This window comes from Cydia pomonella, chromosome 2 (genome assembly GCF_033807575.1).
Source record: "Cydia pomonella isolate Wapato2018A chromosome 2, ilCydPomo1, whole genome shotgun sequence".
Classification (NCBI taxonomy): Eukaryota; Metazoa; Arthropoda; class Insecta; order Lepidoptera; family Tortricidae; genus Cydia; species Cydia pomonella.
Window position 1 is genome coordinate 31059587 of NC_084704.1, and position 16569 is coordinate 31076155.

The 16569-nt window shown below is 36.8% G+C and overlaps 1 protein-coding gene across 6 annotated transcripts in view; it reads right to left on the reverse strand.

The window, feature by feature from the left end:
- Window positions 1–16569, reverse strand: part of LOC133515336 (synaptotagmin 1) — a 53897-nt gene that overhangs the window by 20471 nt on the left and 16857 nt on the right. For 4 of the 6 annotated variants that reach the window (XM_061847810.1, XM_061847807.1, XM_061847809.1 and 1 more), the window contains exon 1: window positions 8626–8783. The exons of 1 other annotated variant lie outside the window; for it this stretch is intronic. The gene's annotated coding sequence lies outside the window, so the exon portion shown is untranslated. Of the gene's footprint in view, window positions 1–5431; window positions 5452–8625; window positions 8784–16569 lie in introns of those variants that run through there. One more of the 6 variants, XM_061847806.1, reaches the window with a different exon arrangement.

Below are 16569 nucleotides of genomic sequence, written 5' to 3' on the forward strand. Positions count from 1 at the left end.
GTAGATTTTTTATATATTTTTTATGCTCAGAAAGTGTCATATTTAATATAAAAAATGATTCAGAGTAACTTCGTTTTACGGTATTTTGCGGGAGGAGGATCCTTAACGTCACGTCGCAGTCTGTGTATGCGAACGGAATATAGTTTTCATTTCTCATGCTCTGAAAGTTGGTCGTTGTTGTTCTAATAAATGCGTGCTTAAAAATAATTTCGAGATGTCAAACGCGTGTGGAATTTATGTACTTGTTTATTTCTTTGTTCCATGAAAAAAACGAAACAGCGTTAACAGTGTTTAAAATATATTACTATTTAAATAAAAATTTTGGTCAGATATATAATTTCCGAATTGTAACCTTTGAATTACATCGTCACAGTTTTTTTTTATATTATAGGACATTATTACACACTAAGTCCCACAGTAAGCTCAATAAAGCTTGTGTTGAGGGTACTTAGACAACGATATATATGTAATATATAAACATATATATATATATGTAATATATATTTTGACGACCGGTTTGGCCTAGTGGGTAGTGACCCTGCCTACGAAGCTGATGGTCCCGGGTTCAAATCTAAATACTTAAATACAAAGAAAACACCCATGACTCGGGAACAAATATCCATGCTCATCACACGAATAAATGCCCTTACCAGGATTTGAACCCGGGACCACCAGCTTCATAGGCAGGGTCACTACCCACTAGGCCAAACCGGTCGTCAAAACAGAGGGCCTACCACGAACTACGCTCGACGTGTAGCCTCCCTGTCACACTTACGTACAAATGTACAAGTGCGACAGAGAGGCAACACGTCGAACGTGGTTCGCGGTAGGCCCTCTGTTGTGTTTGCGAAATTCGAATTCAAATCATTTAGCCATGCGCGAGGCTTTCTTTATGCGACCGGAATGGACCGTTTGGCTCGGGTTAGCATTATTTATTCGTATACAGAATGCCTTAGGCCAACGGGGATTAAATGCAAGGTTTGGTTCTAATATTCACAACATTTGGGCCTCACTAGTTATTAAATATTTAATTTAAAAAAAATAATTCAAGATAAGGCCATAATATAATTATTGTTAAAGTCCAATTCTAGATTGAGTACTTATGATACGCTAAGAATTGTATATGAGTGATTGATATGGTGGAAATATTCGCTGTCATCGATTGAAGTCTCGGTAGCTCAGTTGGCAGAGCAATGGGCTAGTGGCCCAGAGTTGCCAGTTCGAGCCTCGCTCGAGACAGTAGATTTTTCATGTTTTTATTTATTAAAAAAATATTTGTATATAGTCCGTGTCATCTACGATGACGCGCAGATTTGTCAAATCTAACCTTTAATATAACGACAATACGAGTCAAGACACGCGTCTTCGTGAATGCTACGATCTATAGGTAGTTATTCAAATTTAAAATCGTGGACCTATTTTATTAGAATCCATGGCAGCATTCCATCTGACGAGTTTTTTGAATCGTTGCCAGATCAAGTTTATATACCGCTTTTAATTGCGCTTGTGAAGAGAAGTCTTTTATACTTAAGTGCTTTCGCGGCCTATTTCCTGTGTAAGTAGCTTTGAATTGAAATACGTGAATATAATATACCGTTGCTTAGAGCTATTTTTAGTCCCTTTGACTAATTAGAACCCAGAAAAACATCATTTATGTAGATTCGAACTGAAATTGAATTATATACCTCTACAATCGCCTTCAAATAGAGACTTGTTTTTTGAGAGAAATCAAGCGATCTAATGCCAGTAAAAACGAATCAATAGAAAGCCAATTCACACCTTCTCTGCACGGCAAAATAGCTGGATCGGTACCGATACTCTACATTGGTGAGATGGTATTGTAGTGGCTCCAGCGCCCTCGCTGTCGCTTTTGAGCACACAAATCGTCAGTTTAAACGAATTTCTGTTTATCACGAATGAGCTTGCGTATACTGCCATGAGCAGCCATCGAATCGATCTACCTTCGACTGGCTTTTATAAACGTCAAAAATATTCGAATATAACTACCCTACCTACTGTCGCTAATTAGAAATAGAAATAGAAAAATATTTATTTGGCATAAAAATAACAAAGGAAATAATTACTCATACACCAAATAGCATAAGCAGTGTCTTTTAGACGCGGCACTGGCTTTCAGGGCACCCAAAATAAAAACTAACACTTAAATAGAACAGAGTAGCAAGAGAACAGGAACAGAACATGTGTAAGAAATAAATTGTTCCAACACTTCGTTGCAGCATATCGAAAGCTGCCGAAATTAATGCGTTCTAATTTACGATCTAGGTATAGAAGTTATATGTATCAAAATAACGAATAAAACTAGATATGGTGTCCGTAACCATCAGTACCTGAGTTGATAATTCTTATTAATTTAATTATTAACGAATTACCATGAGTTAATAAAAAATGTTACTAACACATCCTTATTAACACACTTGGAGGATTTAACAACCGGAGTCGCCTTTAAGAGCTTCTGTCGAAAACCTCGGCCAACGGTCATATATGTATTGTATGGACTGACGTTCATCTTACATAGCTATTTGTGATTTACGTACAAATAGCCACATTTGACGTGTCCCTCTGTCCGCAGATAGTTTTGTACATAAATTACAGACAAGGCGTCTCCAGTTGTTTAATCCTCCAAGTTAACACAGCATCAATGAGAAATACTTGCAATTTTTTTCATTTTTATGATACGTCGGTGGCAAACAAGCATACGGTAAGCAACCCTACGTGACGGTACCAAAATTTTCAACAGTTTTTGTGTGCTTTATTATGTTTAGGTTCACCAACCAACAAAGACGCTCCCATACAATCGAGGTTACGCACTCATTTTAAAACGACATGCTTAAATTACATGAAACTTGGCATGAACATTTACGTAACGTATATGTATATGTCTGGTACTAGTTTTCGTTGCTAAAATAGAAACAAAAAAAATAGAGCGAGTAGAAGTTTTGGATGTAAAACATCTACCTGCTCTAATTTCTCTGCATTACAGAAACTAATATTATTTCGATTCTGCATTTATTTTAAGACATGATATTGAAATAAGAGTGTATATTCATTCTCCAACCTTAAATATTAAAAGGAATGACAGAGTACGCAACGTTGCTATTAGGGAAAAAACGAATGTTATAGACGCCCTAGAATACTGCAAAAAACAAAAATGAAAGTGGGCTGGCCATATTACCCGTATGAACCCTGACAAATGGACAAGAAAAATCACTAGATGGACAGGCCCACCCAATAAAAGGATGCAAGGAAAGCCGTAAGACAGATGGAATGATGAGATTATCAGAGTGGCGGGAAAAGACTGGATAAAAAACCAAGAGACAGAGACACCTGAAAGAGTATGGAGGAGGCCTTACTCGCGAAGAGGTCCTTAGAAAACCATTACAACTAACAAAAAAAACTATGTGTATATGTGACTAAATGTAAAAAAAAAATGAAAAAATAAGGAATAAAGAGGCTATAATAATAATTTATTCCCCAACCATCATGTATCAAGTTGACAGCGCAACGAGATTGCAAACTCTACTTATTTCAGTTCTGTTGGTTTGATTGTACAAGTTCTATCTTTATGTCTGATACCCTAAAATATATAACAGGCAAAGCCAAAAACCACGAGGGCTATATAAACGTACTGATTTCATAAATATAAAGTTTATGCCAGTCTACTATTGAATTCATCAAATCTTTTGGCTTTTACGTCTTACAAAATAAGGGTTTATTTATACATATACGTTTATACGTAATTTTGAAACTCTAACTCTCCCTGGCGTGGTGAGTACCTATAGGTATGCCAATAATACGGCAGTCGAGTCTAATCAGATATCGGTCTCCACCGTCTCCGGTCTAAGTGATTGGTATTTCGTCGCCAACCGAGAATTCTCCAGTTTGAAACTAGCTATAAAAATTAGTTTGGTTTCAACTACTCTTAGTCAAAGTATCAAGGACAGAAAAATAAGATATTTTGTCTACATCTATATCATAACCTCCCTATAATATATTCAGAAACGATAAACTAACGGCATATATTAACAAACCGTAGGTGCATCGTAATATTAACTTTATCGATAACCGATACCTTAATTACATTCAAATTTAGAACATTTTTGAGAAACAAAGAAATTTGATTTGGGCTCTATTTTAATATCCCGTCGAGATGACATTTTATTCGAAATGAAGTGTCAGTTCCAAACAATTTTTATAAATTTCGCATGCCACTTGATATCGAACGATTTGGCAGTCAGTCCCGACTCTAGTTTGTCAGTGAATAAAAAAAACAACGAATGCGTCACATGCGCGAAAAAGTTTGCATTACCGCCATTTTGACATTTAATTAGTTTCTATATAAAATAAAATTCTAATAAATTAAAAATTGTTGAAGCTTACATGGCCTAAATGAGCCGCACATACTTCTCCGGCATTTCTCTCTCATAGCCCACCACAGAACCGCACAGAAAAAAATATTAGAAAAACGTAACCAGCAGTTTTTGAAAAATTGTACCGCCTTTTTGGACGACAACACGGTTCCTAAAAACTTAATTAGCAATCTTGAGGATTTTCTCCAGGGACAAATGCTCTTAAATAAAATGTAAAATAACTCGGCGATTACTTTTTTATTTTCAAAACTTACAACTTAAAAAATTAAATTCAAAACATGATATCCGCGGTCTCGATTACGCACATCCATCTCGCTCACACTTACGCTCGTGAGAGAGAGAATAACACGAGCCTACGGGGCCCTAATAAATCCGATAGTACTAAAAAGTAGGTGACTTGACGGTGTCGTCACTTGTGCAGTTTTTATATAATATTTGTTATGGTATTTGATATGGTATTAATTTTGTTACGACCCTGAGTTGTGTTATCAGGCATCTTATGCAAATCACTATAAGCGAAATGCCTTTATATTTATTATTTTTATTCCATCACTAATGAGTGTGCGCTGCTAACGATTGGTGCTCGTGGTCAAGGTCGTGTCAAAATTAGATGAAACCCACATCAAATGGATATAACAGAATCGGCCTCCTGCAAAAGGACAGAATGTAACTAAGTAAAGAATATTACATTTTGCCCACTTGTGTACAAAATGTTTGTAGTAAACACAGGTTGCGTGGGCGAAGGGTTGAAGAGTAATTTGTCCGATGTATTAATTTTTGTCGGCCTTGTTTTTTGTAGTTATATATGTGAGTCGAGGTAGGTACATTTAGCATCATCATATCATCAATAGCAGCGGATCAGCCTATCCCTCAAAAGTAACTACGTGATAAATTAAATAGCAAGCAATTTCTAAGTCATAGATAGATAGATCAAGTATTGACAAAAATAAAAAACTTATATGTCATTTTTGCTAGTAGCAAATGTGACTCATCTTTGGAGTAAACAATATTAATTAAGAGTGTTAGTTTAATTTTTTGCATACCTCTTTTATTTATTATTGTTGCAACTGTCAATATCTGAAATAGGTCATTGACAATAATTAAAATTACATCGAATAATAATTCAGTTCATTTTATTATAATACGGATATAATGTACCTCCATATAAAAATTAGGTACATAACGGTACGGTGTTACGTCATACCTTTATCGACATGGACTATATAGTAAGTTTAACTTGTCCTCGCATCTTTTAAACGTCAAATCGAATTGCACCCGTGAATATACAGACGTAGTACATAATTATTTTTCCTCGTATTTTCACGGAAACGTATGAACGTATCATGCTATTTCAGTCAGTCTCGGTACAAAAATTACTGAGGTTGACTGGAAGTAGCATGACAAGTACGAACGTTTCCGAGAAAATAAGATGGAAAACAATTATGCACCATATCTGTATCCGTATGGATATAACAGATGAAAGAGAGAGCTATAACAAATAAAAGAGCAAATGTAACCGACGTAAAACGGGATAAATAAAAGTATTACTTAAAGCATTGTAACGAAAGCTGTTAGTCCATTGAGTTTGAGTCGTTAATCAGACTTAACAGAGAAAAGGTCCATCTCGTAATACGTTCCGTAGTGACATTTGCCCGTATTGTCGCCGTCAAAAATATCTTAACATTTGCAGTCTTATCCCCATGGAATAAGGTTCAAAAAAGGAAAATATTATGTTAGACGATATTACTGAGTGTTATTATAGCAAAAAGAAACCTCTTCTGTGCTCATACTCGTAAGTCCCTTAGAGCTGAAAGTTCAACTTCTTAAGAAAGTTTTGTCGTTTTGCTCAATAAGATTCCGTAAAAGTACGATTTGGCTTTACACGTAATGCTAAAATGGAAATTCGCCAGTACTTATTGAACTTCATAGAATATATAACTTTTTTATAACAACTTATCTTGAAGCTCTTTAACGGCCACATTTGAAGAATGGAATACGATAACGATGAGTTCTGGTTTAGATAAGTTCTCATTTAGATATCGTTTGTATGAATTGTATATCTTACAAATTGACAGAAGCACCTCGATTTGGGCAACCAATGTCACTTTGACCTTAGAAATATCGTAGAAAGATCTTATTGGGATCACAGTGGAATCGAATTAAACGTCAACTTTGACATTTCGTTTAGTTATCGATCTTTTAAAGATCTTTCCAAGATCTTAAACGTGTTTTAATAATTCTTCCCAATCCTTGTTATATTATTATGATTTGCGTGAATACAGACTATTTGATCCACGTAAAAGCTTTGATATATTCAGTATTTCATCTTGTTTAATGTTTATTTTTGTTATCATTTATATTCTCCGATGAATTTTATAAACTTGATCTTGAAGAGTCTTTAGTTTAACCTTAGGTATAGATTGGGTGTATTGCTAAGCTTGGAAGGAATCATTTGTAAATCTTTCTTCGTTGCCCCGCTCAGCTTTTAAGTGAGTTGATCCTCGTCTTTTTATAGAAAAGAATAGAGGAATAAACTATAAATATATTTTAGGAGGCTTTGTATGAAGGCGTAGTTCAGAAAGGTCGTGATCTACACGTGCGAGATGTCTACACCTCGTTAAGAGGGCTAATGAAAATTATTATTGAATATAAACTGTGGTCTTACGGAACATTAATTCTTGACGAGTTGCACAGCTATGTATTGCGAACTATTAGGTATATTAGTCTAGTTTTACGCGTATTGTTCCATAAAATTATGAACAATTAAGAACCGTTTACGTGCGTTTCTCGCCTAGATTACGAGTATCACAAGAAAAAATATATCGTGAAATCAATTACGACGTTGCACCTGGAAAGGTGATAAATTGATGATAAAATGTCTTCTTATTAATAAAATACACTTAGGAGCAAAACTGTCCCAATAGTAGCATATTAGTAGAATGTGGAGAAGTTGATGTCGATCAAGGGGAGGGGCACATGGTTAATACATAACGGTACTCTTTGACATTTTCTCAAAATCGGCCTAACATATGATGTACTTGGCATATACGGTTATTTTGTAATTTCGAATCGAAAAGTAGAAAAAACACATTTTTTTTCATTATTTTTAGTTCGTCCTATGAAAACTCCAAATAGGGAACCATGTATAATTAAGAAATTTAGCCTCTCTACTGTTATGTATTAACCATGTGCCCCTCCCCTTGATCGACATCAACTTTTCCACATTCTACTAATATGCTACTATTGGGACAGTTTTGCTCCTAAGTGTATAACGGGTTATGTTTCAAGATATATAACGCGTATGCGATAATCGTATTAAATACTTGCCTTACTTCCTTTCAAACCGGAAAATCGTATAATGAAATGATAATAATATGTTTGAATTTACACATAAATGTTATATATCCTCACAAATTCATTGGATCATTTAGGAACGGTTACGAGTATTGCATATGCATAATATAGTTGTAGGTGAGTTTTTATTTCGCGTATAAAAAACAACAGTTTAACACGAAAAGCGATAATCGTTTGCGATAAAGTCATACGATTCATCGTCCCACACCGTACGAGAAACTAGTATCATGTAAATAGGTCTTTATGTGTAAATTGTTATTGTTATATCCTACGCCGTTTGTTGTTTATCCATCTTTGTCCTTAATGATTAACATTTCTGTCATATTCAATCAATAATCAATTCCAGTAGAATATAGCTTTAAGGTCAGTATGGCTACCTTCAAATTTGAATCTTATTTCCTGGAACGAAAATAGTTTTTAAGTTGGCAGATTCTGATAGGGGCGTAAGCAGTTAACATTGCATAAAATAAATCTAATTTAATTTGAGCTTAAGGTATATCAATAACTAAATAATAAATGCATCTCTTACATTGTTTTTGCAGCAGGTTATATTATTACATTAAGGATTAAGTACTTATTTACCTACTTGTAAGTGTAGTAAACAGCAACAAAACGCACCAATGAAACTTTGAAGTAGTCAAAATGAATATTATCGTATCGTGTAAAAATATAATCTTGTATGTAGGTACGTATACTCCGTTAAGACTTCTGTATAATGTACGAAATATAGGTTGGTGTTGTGAGTGTGCACAATTCCAAGGTTCAATTGTTTTAGCTTAACACGGTCTCACTGGAAACCTAATCCCGATAAGTGATGGCCTCTGAAGATTAACAGAAACCACGTACCGTGACGTGGAGACGGACTCCGATCAAGACCACTGACCTTAGTTTCCGATCCTGTACCGCAACGGTCCTGTTTCTACCGATCAATTCCGTTTCGAGAAGCCACTGTTAACACGGGTTTGGTACATTTCTGTCGATTTTAGTATTCGACTGGAGGCTCCGGTCGGTACTGAAAGCAGAATGGCGGAGGTGCGCGCGCAAACGATCGATGACGATGCGCGAGGCGACGGGCCAGCAAGACTTGCTAACTCGAAAACGACTTAACAGCGCACGCGCTTCATACATTATCACTTCTTTCTACTTTGAATAATATAAAGGTTCCGATCCAAGCTCCTTTCGACTTTTACGTCACTCAATGCGTACATTGAAGAGTATGTTAGCCACTGAACAGTGCTTGGTGCTGAGTCCACGCCGGTCCGAGCCTAGCCTATAAACATGCGCGATCCTTCGCTTTTGGTAAGGCTCTAGTAATAGGAATAAAAAGATGTATGGAATGGGCATGCTAGGAAATAAGAACGGAATTAGATTTTGCTGGACGGGAAGTTGTTAATTTCTGGCTTTGTCCTCGCCTCTGATGTTTTAATTGCTTGATAACAGCACTTTAGCCGCCGCTGGGCACATTTTGCTTAATATGTTCTGAACATAAACTTTATCACGTTCAAACTCCTTTTACGTAAATTAAATGTTACTACAATTTTATAGAGGCTTTTTAAATTATTCTCAGAGGAAATGCTGGGTTCCAAGGAATTAATCGTCAATTTCCTTAAATAACTTCAAAGTGATGAATCTAAAAAAATATTTCTCTTTCATTCAATTCGTCATATGATGTAGTTTTCAGAATATTGTTTAAATTCGCAAGTTTTCTGATATTTAAAATTCGCTTATTTACACACGCCCGCCTTAGGGTCACTTCCATACATTATATATACCAAATTTCAACTCAATCAGTCCAGTATTTACTTTTAGTTTCGTAGCAAATAACAGGCGGCAGGGAAAACAGATACACGAGTCATCATTTAAGAATTAGGTACATTTTTCCTTTTGAGGTAAGAAACGAAACGCTAAAAACATCGGAAAAATCATGTTTAAGTATTGTATGTAAATAGTCTACTGACGGAGCTTAGCAACAGAGTCCCGTTGTAATCCCATATAAGCTTAAAATTTGTAGTTATTTGACAGGAAAATACACCAATAATATTTGCTTTGATTTATACTACGTCGGTGGCAAACAAGCATACGGCCCGCCTGATGGTAAGCAGTCTCCGCGTATGCACGCCTGCAACTTCAGAAGAGTTTCATTCGCGTTGCCGACCCTAACAACCCTCCCTCCCCTCTTTGAGCTCCTTTTCTTTGAGTTCCTTTGATGTTATTATGTTATTAATTTAAGTTCCTTATTACTATGAGTATATAACCTATCGATAATCAAGCGGTACAAAACGTTTATTACGACCCACCAGGATTTTCATAACCTGATGCCCTTGGGTTTGTATGCCCTTAGGGCTTAGGGCTTCTAATTGAAGTTTTGTTGTCACGGCAACAAGTCTACAAGCTTTTCTCGGAAGCCCTACCTATGTACATTTTGATTACATACCTAATTGAAATTGACTCAGGAACAAATATCCATGCTCATCACACGAATAAATGCCCTTACCAGGATTTGATTTGAACCCGGGATCATCGGCTTCGTAGGCAGGGTCACTACCCACTAGGCCAAACTGGTCGTCAAATATATCTATCTATACACCTTACAACACAAAGTCCCCCGCCGCGTCTGTCCTAATTGAATATAATTTTGATGTTACAGAATAACTTTTTTTTTTCTAATAGACAGTTGTCTCAAAAAGTAAAACAAGTGACATATACGAATATCTAAATGACAGCGCATTTTTTGCAGCATGTATTTGTAATGTATTATCTAAATTATATAATTTTAATATAGGCCTTAATTTGACATTTAACAATTAGAATTTTGACATTAATTGATCAGTATATGTATGTAAATAGTTAACATCTATTATTTTGATGATGACAATTAATTCGAATCGCATGAGCTACACCGCCATTCACCTTAAATAATTATATGACTCATAATATGGCCAAAAGTGGAGAACTTAATTATATATATGTAAAACCTTTTTCTAACACTACCTGCTTTTAGACAAATAAATGCATTCAATTGAATTGAAAACGTTTAAAAAACTTTATCTACACTGCTGATTTTACTTTGTTTCCTCACTTGTGGAAATCACTTTAAAAGTGTAGTAGCTCAAAACTACTTAGTTACCATATACAAACGATTCCCACCTACATACTTATATACATATGTACCTATTTGCTAAAATCCCTTCCTATTGGTTTCGCCGTAGTCAGAAAAAATATGCTTCCTCGGCTTTCTAGCTCACCTTTTTGCCTTAAACGGGAAAAACATTAATTTTCCTCATTCAATCTACCCTAACAGATCAGTTTTTGTACCTAGGCATTGCACGATCATCATGACTATAATATTCGATGAAACTGAAAATATCTGAGAACTAGATGTGCCCACATAAGTAAGTGATGTTTTTATTAATTTAGCAAGTTGGTTCATAAATATTATAAAGAATGTCTTGTATACATTTTTATTTTAATAAAAATTAAAGCGTTTACATACAAGTGTGTCATTTGCAAAAGGAGGTTAAATATAATTACCTGACCTGACGAACTACCAAATATTGCTCCAGTTGATGTACCAGAGCATGAGGAACATCTGCATAGAATCATCAATAAAAACTAGGCAAATCGCTGATATTAATAACAAGTATTCTATATAGGTATATAGAATAGATAGTGCCAGTCAATAAAAATAACCCATTAGGTTTTACCGGAAGGCCACGTAACAAAAAGTACATCATACCCGTAAAGCGGGCGTTTTAGCTTAATCCCTACTGGCCCAGACGGGCCACGGGTCACGTTCCAATCGAACGGGCGAGTTGACTGCTCAGAATCACCGATGTAAGGGCTAGTTGCAACAAACCACTAGTAATCGGTAAATTTGGATGTGGAAGAAGAACTACTGCTGAGCTTAATTAGTCTGTCGATTGGCCGTGCAATCCGCATTAAAACGCTCGGAGTTTCAAACCTTGTCGTGACTTGGTTCTAGTGCGCTTGTACTGGACTGTTCTGCGCTGCTATGGGAATATACGAATGAATCGTGTCGCGATCTCACGGTATTTATATGACCACTCCGGGACGCTGGAGACACGTTTGCTCTCGATCTCGATCAGATCAGAGTTTTTTTAAATATAAATACAATGTTTTTACTTTCATTAAAATTATTAGATTATACTGATCCATTAATTGTATAACGGGGACCAAAATTGTACTGGCGAAATAAATTTTGCTATCTCATAGACAACATCGAAATCTACATGGATTTCAGTTACGGGTCATTTCTGAAAAATCTCATTCGCTATTCGCAAATTCCCAGGAGATTCCGCTTTATTATCATCTAATGGTGACTTTGTAACCCGTGCAAGTTCCATTTACAAACAAAACTGCTTAGCGGAATCTCCTGGGAATTTACGAATAGGTATGCGCCAGGGGAATGAGATTCTTGAGGAACGACCCTTGTCCCATAGTAGTAAATGATATTGGAAACCGAGCTCTCTAGTTTCCTCCCCAGACAGTGATAATACACGGAAATTGTTAGTTCAAGTCATACAACCCTCTTGTTATTCTCATTCGACTCTCACCATTATAAATTTTGGTGGTATCGCCACTATTTCATCACATGTACTCAAACATTTATTTTACATAATCGTGATATAATAGAGAGCTTTCAGTCGAGTTCCGTGTTTAGGCAACGAAGCTTGCTGAGCTGCCTAAGTAAGTTACGAGATTGAAAAGCTTGATTATTTCACTATTGTATATAATACTTTTTCTACGAGTCATCTAAAATAATACTTATTTTTACTGTAAAACCAAAAACAAAACAAAAGAAGACATAAACGCGTGACTCCCACCCCGCGCCACGTCCCGCGCCCCGCGCCCGTTTAGTCTTTTCTATGAGAGCGCGGCGGCACGTGATTGGTCAATTTTTTTTCAAGTTGACTACGGCGTATCGAAATGAATCTTATAGTTCAATGGGAGCCCATACATGAAAAATACACAATTATAGTTTGGTATACGAAATCTTAATCAACCATTATAGCCGACGAGTAGAAAAGCAATGTATATTGTTTAAACTAACTATTTCAGATTTAGTTAAGTTATGATACGTATGATTTTCAACAAACGACAGGGTCGCGTTTACCTTGTTAACATGGCTTGATGAACGACGCAAACAATTATTTTAATTAGTACCGATGTTAAAGTAAACACACATAACATGGCTCTACGTTTGCAAGGACACGTTTGTGAGTCCCGCGGCGAACAATTTCAAGGAAGGTTACATGCTACTGTTTACTCAGAATTCTTGTATAATCCCTAGTAATACCTATTATGAATGCGAAATTAATTCGGTTTGTCTGTGTATCCAAGCTTAAATAGCTAAATAAATAAATAAATATTTGGGGACAATCTTACACAGATACTAGGCGACGATATTCATACGTATATAGATAAATCTTATACCTTTAAACGAGCAATTCTTGTATATATATTTCCGGGATCTCGGAAACGGCTCTAACGATTTTGCTGAAATTTGGTATATGGGGGTTTTTGGGGGTAAACAATCGATGTAGATTAGTCTTATGTTTGGGAAAACGCGTGTTTTCGAGTTTTCATGCGTTTTTCTTTCGACGCAGAATATGGTCGCTAATTTCGTATTGCTGGCAACTGTCCGTCTGGTCCAGCGGGTTAAGACACGGACTGCTAAACGAGTGATACGGGTTCGAATCTCGCCCGGTGATTTACTTTTGTTTTTTTTGTATATGTTCAAGTTTATATATTTTTTTTAATTTTTATTGTTTTAGACAAGTTTAATTTAGTAAAAAAATGTACTTAAGATTATCACCTATAGACCACCATATTACAATAAATAGTTATAACCGAGCAAAGCTCGGTCGCCCAGGTACTACATACTTATACGACATAGGAAACACTCATGACTCAGAAACAAATATCTGCGTTCATCACACAAATAAATGCCCTTACCGAGATTCGAACCGAGGATCATCTACTTCATAGGCAGGGTCACTACCCACTAGGTCAGACCGGTCGTCTCTGAAGATAGCTTAAGGCATAGGATAAATTTTATCAATCATCGTCATCATCATCCCACGCAGAGAAGTTGCGGGTAGACGCTTCTTCTTCAGTCGATCCCTCAATGCCGAGGATCGTGACATCATGTCCTCCTGTTGAAGACCAGATTCCTCGATAGACGCTAGTAATATCCATATAAATAAATACCAGCATAGGGACATTCTTACACAAATTAACTAAATCCCACGGTAAGCCAAGAAGACAACTCACTCAACACTCAGACAACGATATATATAATATACAAATACATAGAAAACATCCATGACTCAGGAACAAATATCTGTGCTCAGCTGCAAATAAATGCCCTTACCGGGATTCGAACCCAGGACCGTCGGCTTCACAGGCATGGTCACTACCCACTAGGCCAGACTCGTCAAACCACACAAGACAACTCACACAACCAGCTATCATCTTCGTCGCGTTGTTCCGACATTTTCTACGGCTCATGGGAGCCTGGGGTCCACTTGGCAACTAATTCCAAGAATTGGCGTAGGCACTAGTTGCTTACAACAGCAAGTAACACAAGCAGTATACTTATTTTACAATATTTGTTAAAGTTTGAATTTAGATGTGATACGATCTCGACACCTCAAGCTATACTTGCCGCAAAACTAAGTGGCGAGTCAGGTTATAATGCCTTCTCTTTCACTCTTAGTTGGTCTTAACAAGGGTAAAGGAGGCATTATGATCTCAGTCGTCAGTTAGTTTTGCGGCAAGTATAGAACTTATTGATTTCAACAAGTGCGAGCGAGATGCCTAATGACAGGACTGCCACTACATTTCGCGTTCACCAACCAGCGTGAGCAATCGTCAATAGGTAGGTACTTAAAGTAGATAGTTTCAAAAATCATTGGTACCTAACTAATGTAACGATGACGTACGGTCGGTGCCCCAACTTAAGTAACGGTTACCTACGGTTAACGAGAAAATATAGATATATTGTACTCGTAACATTCTATTGGAGAGAATTAAACACAACGGGACACCACTGTACATCTGTTCTTGTGTTGTATTGCTGCACAGGCCAATTCGAACGCGCACTGACATCAAACCGATATTTGAATCATATCAGTTACCTGTCATTCGCTCATTTCGTTTAGACTTGTCCACACATGTTACGGCGAGCGAGACGCCTGCGTTTACTGCGACAAAAGACTTGCAAGTAGCTTACAGTAATGGCCCGATTCGAAGAATGAGATACGATAATGATAAGTTCTGGTATAGATAAGTTCTCATTTAGATATCGTTTGTATGTCGTATAATTGACAGAAGCAGCTCGATTCGGGCAACCAATGTCACTTTGACGTTAGAAATATCGTAGATAGATCTTATTGGGATCACAGCGGAATCGAAATAAACGTCAATTTTGACATGTCGTTTAGTTATCGAATTTTCCAAGATCTTAAACGTGTCTTAACCATTCTTCGAATCGGGCCGTAAGTATTACTTTCACTATTATACTACGCTCGTAGCGCTACGTCGTAGCTGCTACATAGAGGCGAGGCGTAACTACAATATGACGTAAGTAATTAGCGCTAAATGAATTAAGATTATGTACCTACTTCATTATATCTACTAAAATTATATCTTCAATTTAATATCTGAACAACTAGTTTCTATGATATTTAATAGTTAATAATAATGTTTACATGCCTATACGTTTCTTATGTATTATATACTGCTGACAACACCGTTCTACTCGCAGAAACACCTGAAGATCTCGAACAAATGCTCAACGATCTAAGCCAGGTATCGATGCAAGTTGTTGTAAAAATGAATATAGAGACAACAAAGTGGTGGAGCATTGCTGAAAAGGCAACTATTTAATTGGAAGGCAAAACGATGGAGAGTACGTATATTTGGGCCAGAAAATAACGCTTGACGGTAACCCCTTGAATGCTGAAACTTAGGTGCATTAAATTGGGATGGGGCGCATTTGGCATGCTAGGCGGTGTTTTTAAGTCCAAACCCCCACAGTCACTAAAAACTAGGGCTTACAACCAATGCGTCCTCCCAGTAATGACCTATGCATGCGAGACATGGACGTTGACTGTCGGAAGGGTCCGCCAACTAAAAGTGGCACAAAGCGCTATTGAGCGCGCGATGCTCGGGAGCTCCCTGCGAGACAGAATTCGGAATTGGGACATTCGCCAACGCACGAAAGTTACCGACGTCGTCAAAAGAATTGCGCAGCTGAAGTGGGAATGGGCGTCCATATCTGTTGCAGGGATGATGATGGGGCCACCGAGTGAGTACTGTTCTGGAGAGCTCGACTGGGAAGCTGAGGTGACGGAAGATGGTCGGACGATATTTGAAAGATGATAGGGCCGACCTGGCTTAGAACCGCTGCATACAGAACAACATGAATGAGGCAGTGGACGCGAATATTCTGAGAAAAATAGAAGAAGAAGAATACGTTTATTATTATTTACGTATCTAGAAGAATCCTGTACTTTATTTACCTATTTTAGAACAATATTATATTTTCAAGGTTCCGTACCTCAAATGAAAAATAAAACCGAACTCTTACTCGTGCCCATTCATGCGTTTGTTTGTCTGTCTGTCGGTTTGTCGTTACTTATTTGCTCCGAAACGAATACTGCACTAATTGAGTTGAAATTTGGTACAGTCGACGTTAAAGATATGTTTACAATATACGCCTTATTATAAAGGAGTAAGGTGTAAAAGTGTAAACATATCTTTGACGTTAACTGAACACATATCACGAGGGAAAATAATATAA